This window comes from Aristolochia californica, unplaced genomic scaffold (assembly GCF_029961685.1).
Source record: "Aristolochia californica isolate CCGP_79_NKW_82.1479 unplaced genomic scaffold, dmAriCali1.0.hap1 SCAF_2, whole genome shotgun sequence".
Classification (NCBI taxonomy): domain Eukaryota; kingdom Viridiplantae; phylum Streptophyta; class Magnoliopsida; order Piperales; family Aristolochiaceae; genus Aristolochia; species Aristolochia californica.
Window position 1 is genome coordinate 15,192,656 of NW_027181881.1, and position 18,543 is coordinate 15,211,198.

The window sequence follows — 18,543 nt, forward strand, 5'->3', positions numbered from 1 at the left end:
ATCCCAATAAAAAATGTAAGTAAAGAAAATTTATTCACACACCACAAACGAACACAAAGGTTTTGTTATCCAAGTTTGTGAACTTACACTAGTTCAACCCTCATAGCTTTGAATTTTATAAGAAAGAGATTGCTACACATGTTTTAAAAACTGATATGCATGCTTGAAACATGTTATAGATGCAAATGACCTATGGATCCAAACCTTTTAAAGACAATAAAAAATACTCATTAAATTCTCTAATGAACATGCGGTAGGATAGTTACCCGTGTCAAACTAGCTATTATTTTGCCCAGATATAAAAAGTTGACCTACAATTGTTAAATGATTTTAAAGTGATTTATCTGTCAATCATGTGTAACGGGCTATATATTTGTAAGAGATGACTTATGAATTGGGAGTCAACACTCAATTAAAAATCCCCTGTTTCCCCCTCTTCGTGACGATTGCAACACCTTATATATAAAACCTAAAAAAAATTTACAATCCCTTAAAATTACATACACTTTTTTGAATTATCTTTCTCTACATTAGTGCATTTCCATTTTAGATGTATGCTTTTTTCATAAATAAAAAGTTAAGTTTTAACTTTCCCTTCATCTTGTAAACAATTTTGACAAGATGGAAAATAAATCACAACAAAATAAAAATTTAAGAGTTTATGTATGGAAAAATTTAAAACAATAACAAATGTAAGTAAAGAAAATTTAATCGCATACCACAAATGAAGACAAAAGTTTAGTTATCCAAGTTGGGGAAATTCTACTAGCTTGGTATTTTATAAAAAAGATATTTCTACACATGTTTTAAAAATGGATATGCATGATTGAAATATGTTAAAGATGCAAATGACCTATGGATCTAAACCGTTTAAATATAATAAAAAATACTCATTAAATTCTCAAGTGAATGTGCTATGGGATATTAACCCGAGTCAAACAAGCCCTTATTTTGCCCATTTAGAAAAAGCTGACTTAACAATAATAGATTATTGTAAAGTAATTTATCAGTCAATTATGCGTAATGGGCTATATTTTTGTAAGAAATGACTTATGGATTGGAAGTCAACACTCAATTGAAAATTCCCGGCCTCCCCCTTTTCCCGACGATTGCAAAACCTAATATATAAAAACTAAAATGAGTTTACAATCCCTTAAAATTACAGACACTTTTTGGTATTATTTCTCTCTACATTAGTGAATTTCCTTTTTAGATGTATTCTTTTTTCTTAAATGAAAAGATGAGTTTTCACTTTCCCTTCATCTCGTAGACAATTTTGACAAGATGGAAAATAGATCACAACAAAAGGAAACTTTTAGAGTTTATGAATGGAAAAAATTTATAAAAATAACAAATGTATGGAAAGAAAATTTATTCACACACCACAAATGAACAGAAAAGTTTTATTATCCAAGTTTTGGAAATTACTCTAGTTCAACCCTCATAGCTTTGAATTTTGTAAGAAAGTGATTTCTAGACTTGTTTTAAAAACTGATATGCATGCTTGAAATATGTTAAAGATGCAAATGACCTATGGATCTAAACCTTTTAAAGACAATAAAACATGCTCATTAAATTCTCAAGTGAACGTGCGGTGGGATATTTACCTGTGTCAAACTAGCCATTATTTTGCCAAGATATAAAAAGTTGACCAACAATTCTTAGATGATTGCAAAGTGATTTATCAGTCAATCATACATAACGGGCTATATATTTGTAACAAATGACTTATGGATTGGGAGTCAACACTCAGTTAAAAATCCCCCGCCTCCCCCTCTTCCCGATGATTGCTAAACCTAATATATAAAAACTAAAAAAAGTTTATAATCCCTTAAAATTACAGACACTTTTTGGAATTATCTCTCTCTACATTAGTGCATTTCCATTTTAGATATATGTTTTTTTCTTAAATAAAAAGTTGAGTTTTCACTTTCCTTTCATCTCGTAAACAATTTTGACAAGATGAAAAATAGATCACAAAAAAAAGAAAATTTTAGAGTTGATGTATGGAAAAAATTTAAAACAATAAAAAATGAAAGTAAAGAAAATTTAATCACACACCACAAATGAACATAAAAGTTTTGTTATCCAAGTTTGGGAAATTCCCCTAGTTCAACCCTAATAGCTTGGTATTTTATAAAAAAGATATTTCTACACATGTTTTAAAAATGGATATGCATGATTGAAACATGTTAAAGATGCAAATGACCTATGTATCCTAACCTTTTAAATCGAATAAAAAATACTCAATTAATTCTCAAGTGAACGTGCAGTGGGATATTAACCCAAGTCAAACAAGCCCTTATTTTGCCCATTTAGAAAAAGTTGACCTAACAATAATAGATGATTGTAAAGTGATTTATCGGTCAATCATGCGTAACGGACTATATTTTTGTAAGAAATGACTTATGGATTGGTAGTCAACACTTAATTGAAAATTCCCTGCCTCCCCCGTTTCCCGACGATTGCAAAACCTAATATATAAATCCTAAAATGAGTTTACAATCCCTTAAAATTACAGACACTTTTTGGTATTATTTCTCTCTACATTAGTGAATTTCCATTTTAGATGTATACCTTTTTGTTAAGAGCAAAGTTGAGTTTTCACTTTCCCTTCATCTTGTAAACAATTTTGACAAGATGGAAAATAGAAGACAACAAAAGGAAAACTTTAGAGTTTATGAATTGAAAACATTTATAACAAAAACAAATGTAAGGAAAGAAAATTTATTCACACACCAAAAATGAACATAAAAGTTTTGTTATCCATGTTTTGGAAATTACACTAGTTCAACCCTCATAGCTTTGGATTTTATAAGAAAGTGACTTCTACACCTCTTTTAAAAACTGATATGCATGCTAGAAACATGTTAAATATGCAAATGACCTATGGATCCAAACCTTTTAAAGACAATAAAAGATGCTCATTAAATTCTCAAGTGAACGTGCGATGAGATATTTACACGTGTAAAACTAAACATTATTTTGCTCAGATATAAAAAGTTGACCAACAATTCTTAGAAGATTGTAAATCATGTGTAACGGGCTATATATTTGTAAGAAATGATTTATGGATTAGGAGTCAACACTTAGTTAAAAATCCCCCACCTCCCCCTGTTCCCGACGATTGCAAAACCATATATATAAAAACTAAAAAAAGTTTAAAATCCCTTAAAATTACAAAAACTTTTTGAAATTTTCTCTCACTACATTAGTGCATTTCAATTTTAGATGTATGCTTTTTTCTTAAATAAAAAGTTCAGTTTTCACTTTCCCATCATCTCGTAACCAATTTTGACAAGATGGAAAATAGATCACAACAAAATGAAAATTTCAGAGTTTATGTAAGGAAAAAATTTAAAACAATAACAAATGTCAGTAAAAAATATTTATTCACACACCACAAATGAACACAAAAGTTTTGTTATCCAAGTTTGGAAAATTCCACTAGTTCAACCCTAATAACATGGTATTTATAAAAAAGTGATTGCTACACATGTTATAAAAATGGATATGCATGATTGAAACATGTTAAAGATGCAAATGACCAATGGATCCAAACCTTTTAAATAGAATAAAAAATACTCATTAAATTCTCAGTGAATGTGCGGTAGGATATTAACCCTAGTCAAACAAACCCTTATTTTGCCCAATTAGAAAAAGCTGACTTTACAATAATAGATGATTGTAAAGTGATTTATCGGTGAATCATGCGTAATGGGCTATATTTTTGTAAGAAATGACTTATGGATTGGTAGTCAACACTCAATTTAAAATTCCCGGCCTCCCCGTTTTTTCGACGATTGCAAAGCCTAAAATATAAAAACTAAAAATAGTTTACAATCCCTTAAAATTACAGACACTTTTTGGAATTATCTCTCTCTGCATTAGTGAATTTTCATTTTAGATGTATGCTTTTTTCTTAAATGAAAAGTTGAGATTTCACTATCACTTCATCTCGTAAACAATTTTGACAAGATGGAAAATATATCACAACAAAAGGAAAATTTTAGAGTTTATGAATGGAAAAAAATTACAACAATAACAAATGTAAGTAAAGAAAATTTATTCACACACCACAAATGAACACAAAAGTTTTGTTATCCAAGTTTGGGAAATTACACTAGTTCAACCCTCATAGCTTTGAATTTTATAAGAAAGAGATTTCTACACATGTTTTAAAAACTGATATGCATGTTTGAAACAAGTTAAAGATGCAAATGACCTATTGATCTAAACCGTTTTAAAGACAATAAAAAATGCTCATTAAATTCTCAAGTGAATGTGCGGTGGGATATTTACCGGTTTCAAACTAGTCATTAATTTTCCTAATATAAAAAGTTGATCTACAATTCTTAGATGATTGTTAAGTGATTTATCGGTCAATCATGTGTAACAGGCTATATTTTTGTAAGAAATGACTTATGGATTGGTAGTCAACGCTCAATTTAAAATTCCCGGCCTCCCCGTTTTTCCGACGATTGCAAAACCTAATATATAAAAACTAAAAAAAGTTTACAATCCCTTAAAATTACAGACACTTTTTGGAATTATCTCTCTCTACATTAGTGCATTTCCATTTTAGATGTATGCTTTTTTCTTAAATAAAAGTTGATTTTTCATTTTCCCTTCATATTGTAAACAATTCTGACAAGATGGAAAATAGATCACAACACAATGAAAATTTCAGAGTTTAAGTATGGAAAAAATTTAAAACAATAACAAATGTAAGTAAAGAAAATTTATTCACACACCAAAAATGAACACAAAATTTTTGTTATCCAAGTTTGGGAAATTCAACTAGTTCAACCCTAATAGCTTGGTATTTTATAAAAAAAAGATTTCTTCACATGTTTTAAAAATGGATATGCATGATTGAAACATGTTAAAGATGCAAATGACCTATGGATCCAAACCTTTTAAACATAATAAAAAATACTCATTAAATTCCCAAGTGAACGTGCGGTGGGATATTTACCCGAGTCAAACAAGCCCTTATTTTGCCCATTTAAGAAAAGCTGACTTAACAATAATAGATGATGGTAAAGTGATTTATCGGTCAATCATGCGTAACGGGCTATATTTTTGTAAGAAATGACTTATGGATTAAGAGTCAACACTCAATTAAAAATCCCCCGTCCCCCCTTTTCTGGGCGATTGCAAACCTTAATATATAATAACTAAAAAGAGTTGACAATCCCTAAAAATTACAAACACTTTTTGGAATTATCTCTCTCTACATTTGTGCATTTCCATTTTAGATGTATGCTTTTCTCTTAAATCAAAACTAGAGTTTCCACTTTCCCTTCATCTTCTAAACAATTTTGACAAGATTGCAAATAGATCACAACAAAATGAAAATTTAAGAGTTTATGTAGGGAAAAAATTTAAAAGAATAATAAATGTAAGTAAAGAAAATTTATTCACACCCCACAAATGAAAACAAAACTTTTGTTGTCCAAGTATGGGAAATTCCACTTTTTCAACCCTAATAACTTGGAATTTTATAAGAAATAGATTTCTACACATGTTTTAAATATGGAGATGCATGCTTGAAACATATTAAGGTTGCAAATTACCTATGAATCCAAACCTTTTAAAGAGAAAACAAAATGCTCATTAAATTCTCAAGTGAACTTACGGTGGGATATTTGCCCGAGTCAAACAAACCATTATTTTGCCCATTTATAAAAAGTTGACCTAACAATCTTAGATGATTTTAAAGTTATTTATTGGTCAATCATGCATAACGGGCTTTATTTTTGTAAGAAATGAATTTTGGATTGGGAGACAACAATCAGTTAAAAATCCCCCTCCTCTCCCTCTTCCCTGATGATTGCAAAACCTAATATATATAAGCTAAAAAGAGTTTACAATCCCTTAAAATTATAAAAAAATTTGGAATTATCTCTCTCTACATTAGTGCATTTCCATTTTAGATGTATGCTTTTTTCTTAAATCAAAACTTGAGCTTGCACTTTCCCTTCATCTCGTAAACAATTTTGACAAGATGGCAAGTACATCACAAAAAAGTGAAAATTTTAGAGTTTATGTATGGAAAAAATTTAAAACAACAACAAATGTAAGAAACAAAAATTTATGCACACACCACAAGTGAACACAAAAGTTTTGTTATCCAAGTTTGGAAAATTCCATTAGTTCAACCCTAATAGCTTGGAATTTTATAAGAAAGAAATTTCTACACATGTTTTAAAAATGAATATGCCTGCTTGAAACAATTTAAAGATGCAAATGACCTATGGATCCAAACCAATTAAAGAGAATAAAAAATGGTCATTAAATTCTAATGAGAACGTGCGGTTGGATATTTACTCGAGTCAAACATGCCATTATTTTGCCATTTACAAAAAGCTGACCTAACAATCATAGATGATTGTAAAGTGATTTATCGGTCAATCATGTGTAACGGGCTATATTTTTGTAAGAAATGACTTATGGATTGGGAGTCAACACTTTGTTAAAAATCCCCCGCCTCCGCCTTTTCCCAACGATTGGAAAACCTAATTTATAAAAACTAAAAAGATTTTAAATCCCGAAAAATTATAGACACTTTTTGGAATTATCTCTCTCAACATTTATGCTTGTCCATTTTAGATTTATGCATTTTTCTTAAATCAAAACTTGAGTTTTGACTTTCCCTTCATCTCGTAGACAATTTTGACCGCCAATAGATCACAACAAGATGAAAATTTTAGAGTTTATGTATGGAAAAAATTTAAAACAACAACAAATCTAAGTAAAGAAAATTTATTCATAAACCACAAATGAACACAAATATTTTGTTATCCAAGTTTGGGAAATTATACTACTTCAACCCTAATAGCGTGGAGTTTTATAAGACAGATATTTCTTCACATGTTTTAAAAATAGATCCATGCTTGAAACATGTTAAAGATGCAAATGACCTATGGATCCAAACCTTTTAAAGAGAATAACAAACGCTCATTAAATTCTCAAGTGACCGTTCAATGGGATATTTACCCGAGTCAAACAAGTCATTATTTTGCCAATTTAAAAAAAGCTGACCTTACAATCATAGATGATTTTAAAGTGATTTATCGGTCAATAATGAGTAACGGGCTATATTTTGTAAGAAATGATTTATGGATTAGGAGTCAACACTCTGTTAAATATCCACCGCTGCGCCTTTTTCCCGACGACTTCAAAACCTAATATATAAACACTAAAAAGAGTTTACAATCCCTAAAAATTATAGACACTTTTTTGGAATTATCTCTCTCTACATTTGTGCATTTCCATTTTAGACGTATGGTTATCTCTTAAATCAAAACTAGAGTTTTCACTTTCCCTTCATCTCGTAAACAATTTTGATAAGACGGCAAATAGATCACGACAAAATAAAAATTTTAGAGTTTATGTATGGATAAAATTTAAAACAATAACAAATGTAAGTAAAGAAAATTTATTCAGACACTAGAAATGAACACAAAAGTTTTGTTTCCCACGTTTGGGAAATTTTACTAGTTCAACCCTCATAGCTAGGTATTTTATAACAAAGAGATTTATAAACATGTTTTAAATATGGATATGCATGCTAGAAACATGTTAAAGATGCAAATGACCTATGGAACCAAACCTTTTAATGAGAATAACAAATGCTCATTAAATTCTCAAGTGAACGTGCGGTGGGATATTTATCTCAGTCAAACAAACCATTATTTTGCCCATTTACAATAAGCCGACCAAATAATCATAGATGATTGTAAAGTGATTTATCACGAGTAACGGGCTATATTTTTTTAAGAAATGACTTATGGATTGGGAGTCAACCCTCAGTTAAAAATCCCCCGCCTCCCCCTTTTCTAGACGATTGCAACACCTGATATATAAAAGCTGAAAAGAGTTTACAATCCCTAAAAATTATAGAAACTCTTTGGAATTATCTCTCTCTAAATTTGTGCTTTTTTAAATTCCATTTTAGATGTATACTTTTTTCCTAAATCAAAACTTTGAGTTTTCACTCTCCCTACATCCCGTAAAAAAAAAAGCAAATAGATTAGAACAAAATGAAAATTTTAGAGTTTATCTATGGAAAAAATTTAAAACAATAACAAATATAAGTAAAGATATTTTATCACATACCACAAATGAACACAAAAGTTTTGTTATCCAAGTTTGGGAAATTCCACTAGTTCAACCCTAATAGCTTGGAATTTTATAAGAAAGAGATATCTTCTACACATCTTTTAAAAATTGATATCCATGCTTGAAACATGTTAAAGATGCAAATGACCTATGGGTCCAAACCTTTTAAAGAGAATAACAAACGCTCATTAAATTCTCATGTGAACGTGCGTTGGGAAATTTACCCGAGTCAAACAAGCCATTATTTTGCCCATTTACAAAAAGTTGACTTACCAATCATAGATGATTGTAAAGTTATTTATCATGCGTAATAGGCTATATATATTAAGAAAGGACTTATGGATTGGGAGTCGACACTTAGTAAACTATCCCCCGCCTGCCCCTTTTCCTGACGATTGCAAAACCTGATATATAAAAACTGAAAAGAGTTTACAATCCCTAAAAATTACAGAAACTCTTTGGAATTCTCTCTCTACATTTGTGCATTGTGCATTTTACATTTTAGAAGTATACTTTTTTCTTAAATAAAAACTTTGACTTCTCACTTTACTTACATGCTGTAAAAAAAAGGCAAATAGATCACAACAAATTGAAATTTTAGATATTATGTATGAAAAAAATTTAAAACAAAAACGAATGTAAGTAAAGAAATTTTATTCGCACACCACAAATAAAAATAAAATTTTTTTGATCCAAGTTTGTGAAATTCCACCAGTTAACCCCTAATCGCTTGGAATTTTATAAGAAAGAGATTTCTTCTACACATGTTTTAAAAATGGATATGCATGCTTGAAACATGTTTAAGATTCAAATGACCAATGGATCCAATTCTTTTAAAAAGAATAACAAACGCTCATTAAATTCTCAAGTGAACATGCGGTGGAATATTTACCCGAGTCAAACATGCCATTATTTTACCCATTTACAAAAACCGGACCTAATAATCATAGGTGATTGCAAAGTGATTTATCAGGCATAATGGGCTATATTTTTTTAAGAAATGACTTATTGATTCGGAGTCAACCCTCCGTTAAAAATCCCCCGCCTCCCCCTTTTCCCAACGATTGCAAATCTTTATATATAAAAACTGCAAGAGTTCACAATTCCTAAAAATTACAGACACTCTTTGGAATTATCTCTCTCTACATTTTTGCTTTGTGCATTTCCATTTTAGATGAATACTTTTTTCTTAAATCAAAACTTTGAGTTTTCGCTCTCCCTTCATCCCGTAAAATAAAGGCAACAAAATGAAAATTTTAGAGTTTAACAATGGAAAAAATTTAAAACAATAACAAATATAAGTAAAGATATTTTATTCGCACACAACAAATGAATAAAAAATTTTTGTTATCCAATTTTGGGAAATTCCACTATTTCAACCCTAATAGCTTGGAATTTTATAAGAAAGAGATTTCTTCTACACAAGTTTTAAAAATGGATATGCATGCTTAAAAAGATGTTAAAGATGCAAATAACCTATGGATCCAAACCTTTTAAATAGAATAACAAACACTCATTAAATTCTCAATTGAACGTGCGTTGGGATATTTAATCGAGTCAAACAAGCCATTATTTTGCCCATTTACCAAAAGCTGACCTAACAATCATAGATGATTGTAAAGTAATTTAGCACGCGTAACGGGCAATATTTTTGTAAGAAATGACTTATGGATAGGGATTCAACCCTCAGTTAATAATTCCCCGCCTCACCCTTTTCCCTACGATTGCAAAACCTGATATGTAAAAACCGAAAAAAGTTTACAAACCCTAAAAATTACTAACACTTTTTAGAATTATCTCTCTACATTTGTGCTTTGTGCATTTCCATTTTAGATGTATACTTTATTATTATATCAAAACTTTGAGTTTTCGCTCTCCCTTCTTCCCGTCTACAAAAAAGGCAAATAGATCACAACAAAATGAAAATTTTAGAGTTTATTTATGGAAAAAATAAAAAAATAAAAAATGTTAGTAAAGAAATTTTATTCACACACCACAAATGAACACAAAAGTTTTGTTATCCAAGTTTGGGAAATTCCACAAGTCCAACCCTAATATCTTGGAATTTTATAAGAAAAAGATTACCTCTACACATGTTTTAAAAATGGATATGCATGCTTGAAACATGTTAAAGATACAAATGCCCTATGGATCCAAACCTTTTAAAGAGAATAAAAAATGTTCATTAAATTCTCAAGTCAACATGCGGTGGGAAATTTACCCGAGTCAAACAAGCCATTATTTTGCCATTTACAAAAAGCTGACCTAACAATCATAGATGATTGTAAAGTTATTTATCATGCCTAACGGGCTATATTTTTGTAAGAAATGACTTATGGATTGGGAGTCAACCCTCAGTGAAAAATCCCCCACCTCCCCCTTTTCCCAAAAATTGCAAAACATGATTTATAAAAACATAAAAGAGTTTACAATCCCTAAAAATTATAGACACTCTTTGGAATTATCTCTCTCTTCATTTGTGCATTATGCATTTCCATTTTAGATGTATATTTTTTTCTTAAATCAAAACTTTGAGTTTGTCGCTCTCTCTTCATCCCGTAAACTAAAAAGGCAAATAGGTCACAACAAAATTAAAATTTTAGAGTATATGTATGGAAAAAATTTAAAACAATAACAAAAGTAAGTAAAGAAATTTTATTCGCACACCACAAATGAACAAAAGAGATTTGCAAACCACGAGTTCAACCCTAATAGCTTGAAATTTTAAAAGAAAGAGATTTCATCTACACATGTTTTAAAAATGGATATGCATGCTAGAAACATGTTAAAGATGCAAATGACCTATGGAACCAAAACTTTTAAAGAGAATAACAAATGCTCATTAAATTCTCAAGTGAACGTGCGGTGGGAAATTTACCCGAGTCAAACAAGCCATTATTTTGCCCATTTTCAAAAAGCTAACCTAACAATCATAGGTGATTGTAAAGTGACTTCTCATGCCTAACGGGCTATATTTTTGTAAGAAATGACTTATGGATTGGGAGTCAACCCTCAATTAAAAATCCCTCGCCTCCCCCTTTTCCTGATGATTGCAAAATCTGATATATAAAAACTAAGAAGAGTTTACAATCCCTTAAAAGTACAGACACTCTTTGGAATTATCTCTCTCTAAAATTTTGCGTTGAGCATTTCCATTTTAGATGTATACTTTTTTCTTAAATAAAAACTTTGAATTTTAACTCTCCCTTCATCCGCTAAAAAAAAAGGCAAATAGATAACAACAAAATGAAAATTTTAAAGTTTATGTATGGAAAAAATTTAAAACACTAACAAAAGAAAGTAAAGAAATTTTATCCACACCACAAATGAACACAAAAGTTTTTTTATCCAAGTTTGTGAAGTTCCACTAGTTCAACCCTAATAGCTTGGAATTTTATAAGAAAGAGATTTCTTCTACACAAGTTTTAAAAATGGATATGCATGCTTGAAACGTGTTAAAGATGTAAATGACATATGGATCCAAACTTTTTCAAGAGAATAACAAACACTCATTAAATTCTCATGTGAACGTGCATTGGGATATTTACCCGAGTTAAACAAGCCATTATTTTGCCCATTTACAAAAAAACAGATGTAACAATCATAGATGATTGTATAGTGATTTATCATGCATAACAGGCTATATTTTCATAAGAAATCACTTATGGATTGGGAGTCGACACTCAGTTAAAAATGCTATGCCTCCCGCTTTTCCGATGATTGCAAAACCTTATATATAATAACTGAAAAGAGTTTAAAATTCCTAAAAATTATAGACACTCTTTTGAATTATCTCTCTCTACATTTGTGCATTGTGCATTTCCATTTTAGATGTATACTTTTTTCTTAAATCAAAACTTTGAGTTTTCGTTCTCCCTTCATCCCATAAACAAAAAGGCAAATAGATCACAACAAAAAGAAAATTTTAGAGTTTATCTATTGAAAAAATTTAAAACAATAAAAAATGTAAGTGAATAAATTTTCTTCGCACACCACAAATGAACACAAAAGTTTTGTTATCCAAGTTTGGGAAATTCCACTAGTTCTACCCTAATAGCTTGGAATTTTATAAGAAAGAAATTTCCTCTACACATGTTTTAAAAATGGATATTCATGCGTGAAATAAGTTAAAGATGCAAATGACTTAAAGATCCAAACCTTTTAAAGAGAATAACAAACGGTCCTTAAATTCTCCAGTGAACGTGCGGTGGGATATTTACCCGAGTCAAATAAGCCATTATTTTTCCAATTTACAAAAAGCTGACCAAACAATCATAGATGATTGTAAAGTAATTTATCATACGTGATGGGCGATATAGTTTTAAGAAATGAGGTATGGATTGGGAGTCAACCCTCAGTTAAAAATCCCCCGCATCCACCTTTTCCTGACGATTGCAAAACCTGATATATAAAAACTAAAAAGAGTTTACAATCCCTAAAAATTACAGACACTCTTTGGAATTATCTCTCTCTCCCTTTTTGTATTGTGCATTTCAATTTTAGATGTATACTTTTTTCTAAAATAAAAACTTTGAGTTTTCACTCTCACTTCATCCAGTAAACAAAAAAAGAAATAGATCACAACAAAATGAAAATTTTAGAGGTTATGTATGGAAAAAAATTTAAAACAATATCAAATGTAAGTAAAGATATTTTATTCACACACCACAAATGAACACAAAAGTTTTGTTATCCAATTTTGGGAAATTCCACTAGTTCAACCCAAATAGCTTGGAATTTTATAAGAAAGAGATTTCTTGTACAACTGTTTTAAAAATGGATATGCATGCTTGAAACATGTTAAGGATGCAAATGACCTATGGATCCAAAACTTTTCAAGAGAATAACAAAAGCTCATTAAATTCTCAAGTGAACGTGCGGTGGAATATTAACCCGAGTCAAACAAGCCATTTTTTTCCCATTTAAAAAAAACTGACCTAACAATCATAGATGACTGTAAAGTGATTTATCATGCTTAATGGGCTATATTTTTGAAATAAATGACTTATGGATTGGGAGTCAACCCTCTGTTAAAAATCCCCTGCCTCCCCTTTTTCCCATCTATTGCAAAACCTGATATATAAAAACTAAAAAGAGTTTACAAACCCTAAAATACAGACGCTCATTGGAATTATCTATCTCTACATTTCTGGTTTTTGCATTTCCCTTTTAGCTGTATACCTTTTTCTTAAATCAAAACTTTGAGTTTTCGCTCTCCCTTTATCGCGTAAAAAAAGGCAAATAGATCACAAAAAAATGTAAATTTTAAAGTTTATGTATGGAAAAATTTTAAATAATAACAAATGTAAGTAAAGAAATTTTATTCTCACAACACAAATGAACACAAAACCTTTTTTATCCAAGTTTGGGAAATTCCACTAGTTCAACCTAATTGCTTGGAATTTAATAAGAAAGAGATTTCTTCTACACATGTTTTAAAAATGGATATGCATGTTTGAAACATGTTATAGATGCAAATGACCTATGGATCCAAACCATTTAAAGAGAATAACAAAAGCTCATTAAATTCTCAAGTGAACGTGCTGTGGCATATTTAACCGAGTCAAACAAGCCATTATTCTGCCCTTTTACAAAAAGCCGTTCTAACAATCATAGATGATTATATAGTGATTTATCATGTGTAATGGGATATATTTTTTAAATAAATGAGTTATGGATTGAGAGTCAACACTCAGTTAAAAATCCCCCACCTCCCCCTTTTCCCGATGATTGCAAAACTTGATATTTAAAAACTGAAAAGAGTTTACAAACCCTACATATTACAGACACTCTTCAGAATTATCCATCTCCACATTTGTGGTTTGTGCATTTCCATTTTAGATGTATACTTTTTTCTTATATCAAAACTTTGAGTTTTCGCTCTCCCTTCATCTCGTAAACAAATAAGGCAAATAGATCACAAAAAAATGAAAATTTTAAATTTTATATATTGAAAATTTTAAAACAATTACAAATGTAAGTAAAGAAATTGTATTCGCACACCACAAATGAACACAAAACTTTTTTTATCCAAGTTTGGGAAATTCCACTAGTTCAACCCTAATTGCTTGGAATTTAATAAGAAAAAAATTTCTTTTACACATGTTTTAAAAATGGATATGCATGTTTGAAATATGTTATAGATGCAAATGACCTATGGTTCCAAACCATTTAAAGAGAATAACAAACGCTCAGTAAATTCTCAAGTGAACGTGCGGTGGGATATTTACCCGAGTCAAACAACCCATTATTTTGCCCATTTACAAAAAGCTATTTTGACAATCATAGATGATTGTATAGTGATTTAACATGCTATATTTTTGCGGTGGGATATTTACCCTCGATTTAAAATCCCCCGCCTCCCCCTTTTCCCGACGATTGCGATACCTGATATATAAAAATTGAAAAGAGTTTAAAATCCCTAAAAATTACAGACACTCTTTGGAATTATCTCTCTCTACATTTGTGCATTGTGCATTTCTATTTTAATGTATACTTTTTTTTTAATCAAAACATTGAGTTTTCGCTCTCCCTTTATCCCGTAAACAAAAAAGGCAAATAGGTCACAACAAAAAGTAAATTTTAGAGTTTATGTATGAAAAAATTTTAAAACAATAACAAATGTAATTAAAGAAATTTTATTCGCACACCACAAATGAACAAAAAAAATTTGTTATCGAAGTTTGGGAAATTCCACTAGTTCAACCCTAATAACTTGGAATTTTATAAGAAAGGGATTTCTTCTACACATGTTTTAAAAATGGATATGCATGCTTGAAACAGGTTAAAGATGCAAATGACCTATGCATCCAAACCTTTTAAAGAAAATAACAAACGCACATTAAATTCTCATGTGAACGTGCGTTGGGAAATTTACCTGAGTCAAACAAGCCATTATTTTGTCCATTTACAAAAAGATGACTTACCAATCATAGATGATTGTAAAGTGATTTAACATGCGTAACGAGCTATATTTTTTTAAGAAATGACTTATGGATTGGGAGTCGACACTCAGTAAAAAATCACCCGCCTGGCCCTTTTCCTGACGATTGCAAAACCTGATATATAAAAACTGAAAAGAGTTTACAATCCCTAAAAATTTCAGACACTCTTTGAAATTCTCTCTCTACATTTGTACATTGTTGATTTCCATTTTAGACGTATACGTTTTTAATAAATAAAAACTTTAAATTTTCGCTCTACCTTCATCCCGTAAACAAAAAAGGCAAATAGACCACAACAAAATGAAAATTTTAGATTTTATGTATGGGAAAAATATAATACAATAACAAATGTAAGTAAAGAAATTTAATTCGCACACCACAAATGAACTCAAAATTTTTTTATCCAAGTTCGGGAAATTCCACCAGTTCAACCCTAATAGCTTGGAATTTTATAAGAAAGAGATTTCTTCTACACATGTTTTAAAAATGGATATGCATGCTTGAAGCATGTCAAAGATTCAAATGACCTATGGATCCAAACCTTTTAAAGAGAATAACAAATGCTCGTTAAATTCTCATGTGAACGTGCGTTGGGATATTTACCCGAGTCATACAAGCCATTATTTTTCCCATTTACAAAAAGCTGACTTAACAATCATAGATGATTGTAAAGTAATTTATCATACGTAAAAAACTATATTTTTTTAAGAAATGACTTATGGATTGGGAGTCAACACACAATTAAAAATCCCCCGCCTCCCCTTTTTCTCGACGAATTCAAAACCTGATATACAAAACTGAAAAATATTTACAATCCCTAAAAATTATAGACACTCTTTGGAATTATCCCTCTCTACATTTGTGCATTGTGCATTTCCATTTTAGATGTATATTTTTTTCTTAAATAAAACTTTGACTTTTCGCTCCGCCTTCATCTCGTAAACAAAAAAGGCAAATAGATCTTAACAAAATGAAAATTTTAGATGTTATGTATGGAAAAAATTTAAAACAATAACAAATATTTGTAAAGAAATTTTATTCACACACCACAAAAGAACACAAAAGTTTTGTTATCCACGTTTCGGAAATTCCACCAGTCCAACCCTAATAGCTTGGAATTTTTTAAGAAAGAGATTTCTTCTACACATGTTTTAAAAATGGATATGCATGTTTGAAACATGTTAAAGATGCAAATGACCTATGGATCCAAACCTTTTAAAGTGAATAACAAACACTCCTAAAATTCTCAAGTGAACGTGCTGTGGGATAGTTACCCGAGTCAAACAAGCCATTATTTTACCCATTTACAAAAAGCTGACCTAACAATCATAGATGATTGTAAAGTGATTTATCACGCGTAACGGACTATATTTTTATAAGAAATGACTTATGGATTGGGAGTCAACCCTCAGTTAAAAATCCCCCGCCTCCCCCTTTTCCTGACGATAACAAAACCTGATATATAAAAACTGAAAAGAGTTTAAAATCCCTAAAAATTATCGACACTCTTTGGAATTATTTCTCTCTACATTTGTGCTTTGTTCATTTCCATTTTAGATGTATCCTTTTTTCTTAAATAATAACTTTGAGTTTTCGCTCTCCCTTCATCCCGTAAAAAAAAAGGCAAATAGATCACAACAAAATGAAAATTTTAGAGTTTATCTATGGAAAACATTTAAAACAATAACAAATATAAGTAAAGATATTTTATTCACACACCACAAATGAACACAAAAGTTTTGTTATCCAAGTTTTGGAAATTCCACTAGTTCAACCCTAATAGCTTGGAATTTTATAGGAAAGAGATATGTTCTACACAAGTTTTAAAAATGGATATGCATGCTTGAAACATGTTAAAGATGAAAATGACCTATGTATCCAAACCTTTTAAAGAGAATAACAAACACTCATTAAATTCACAAGTGAAGGTGCGGTGGAATATTTACCCGAGTCAAACATGCCATTATTTTGCCCATTTACAAAAAGCTGACCTAACAATCATAAATGAGTGTGAAGTGATTTATCATCTGTAACGGGCTATATTTTTTTAAGAAATGACTAATGGATTGGGAGTCAACCCTCAGTTAAAAATCCCTCGCCTCCCCCTTTTTTCAATGATTACAAAACCTTGTATATAAAAAACTGAAAAGAGCTTACAATTCCTAAAAATTACAAAAACTCTTTGGAATTATCTCTCTTTATATTTGTGCAGTGTCCATTTCCATTTTAGATATATACCTTTTTCTTAAATGAAAATTTTAGAGTTTTCGCTCTTCCTTCATCCCGTAAACAAAAAAGGCAAATAGATAACAACAAAATGAAAATTTTAGAGTTTATGTATAGAAAAAATTTAAGACAATAACAAATGTAAGTAAGGAAATTTGATTTGCAGACCACAAATTAACACAAAACTTTTGTAGTCCAAGTTTTGGAAATTCCACTAGTTACACCCTAATAGCTTGAAATTTTATAAGAAAGAAATTTCTTCTACACATGTTTTGAAAATGGGTAAGCATTCTTGAAACATGTTAAAGATGCATATGACCTATGGATCCAAACCATTTAAAGAGAATTACAAGTGCTCATTAAATTCTCAAGTGAACGTGCGGTTGGATATTTACCCGAGTCAAACAAGCCATTATTTTGCTCATTTATAATAAGCTGACTTGACAATCATAGATGATTGTAAAGTGAGTTATCATGCATAACAGGCTATATTTTTGTAAGAAATGACTTATGGATTAGGAGTCAACCCTCAATTAAAAATCCCCCGCCTCCCTCATTTCCCGATGATTGGAAAATCAGATATATAATAACTGAAAAGAGTTTACAATCCCTAAAAACTTACAGCGCTCTTTGGAATTATCTCTCTCTACATTTGTGCTTTGTGCATTTCCATTTTAGACGTATACTTTTTTCTTAAGTCAAAACATTGAGTTTTCGCTCTCCCTTCATCCCAAAAACAAAAAAGGCAAATAGATCACAAAAAAATGAAAATTTTAGAGTTTATGTATGGAAAAAATTTAAAACAATAACAAATGTAAGTAAAGAAATGTTCTTTGACCACTACAAATGAACACAAAACTTTTGTTATCCAAGTTTGGAAAATTCCACTAGTTGAACACTAATAGCTTGGAATTTTATAAGAAAGAGATTTCTTCAACACATGTTATAAAAATGGATAAGCATGCTTCAAACATGTTAATGATGTAAATGACCTATGGATGCAAACCATTTAAAGAGAATAACAAACGCTGAATAAATTCTCAAGTGAACGTGTGGTGGGTTCTTTATCGGAGTCAAACAAGCCATTATTTTGCCCATTTACAAAAAGTTCTTCTAACAATCATAGATGTTTGTAAAGTGATTTATCATGTGTAATGGGTTATATTTTTGTAAGAAATGACTTATGGATTGGGAGTCAACCCTCTGTTAAAAATCTCCCTGCTCCCCCTTTTCCCAACGATTGTAA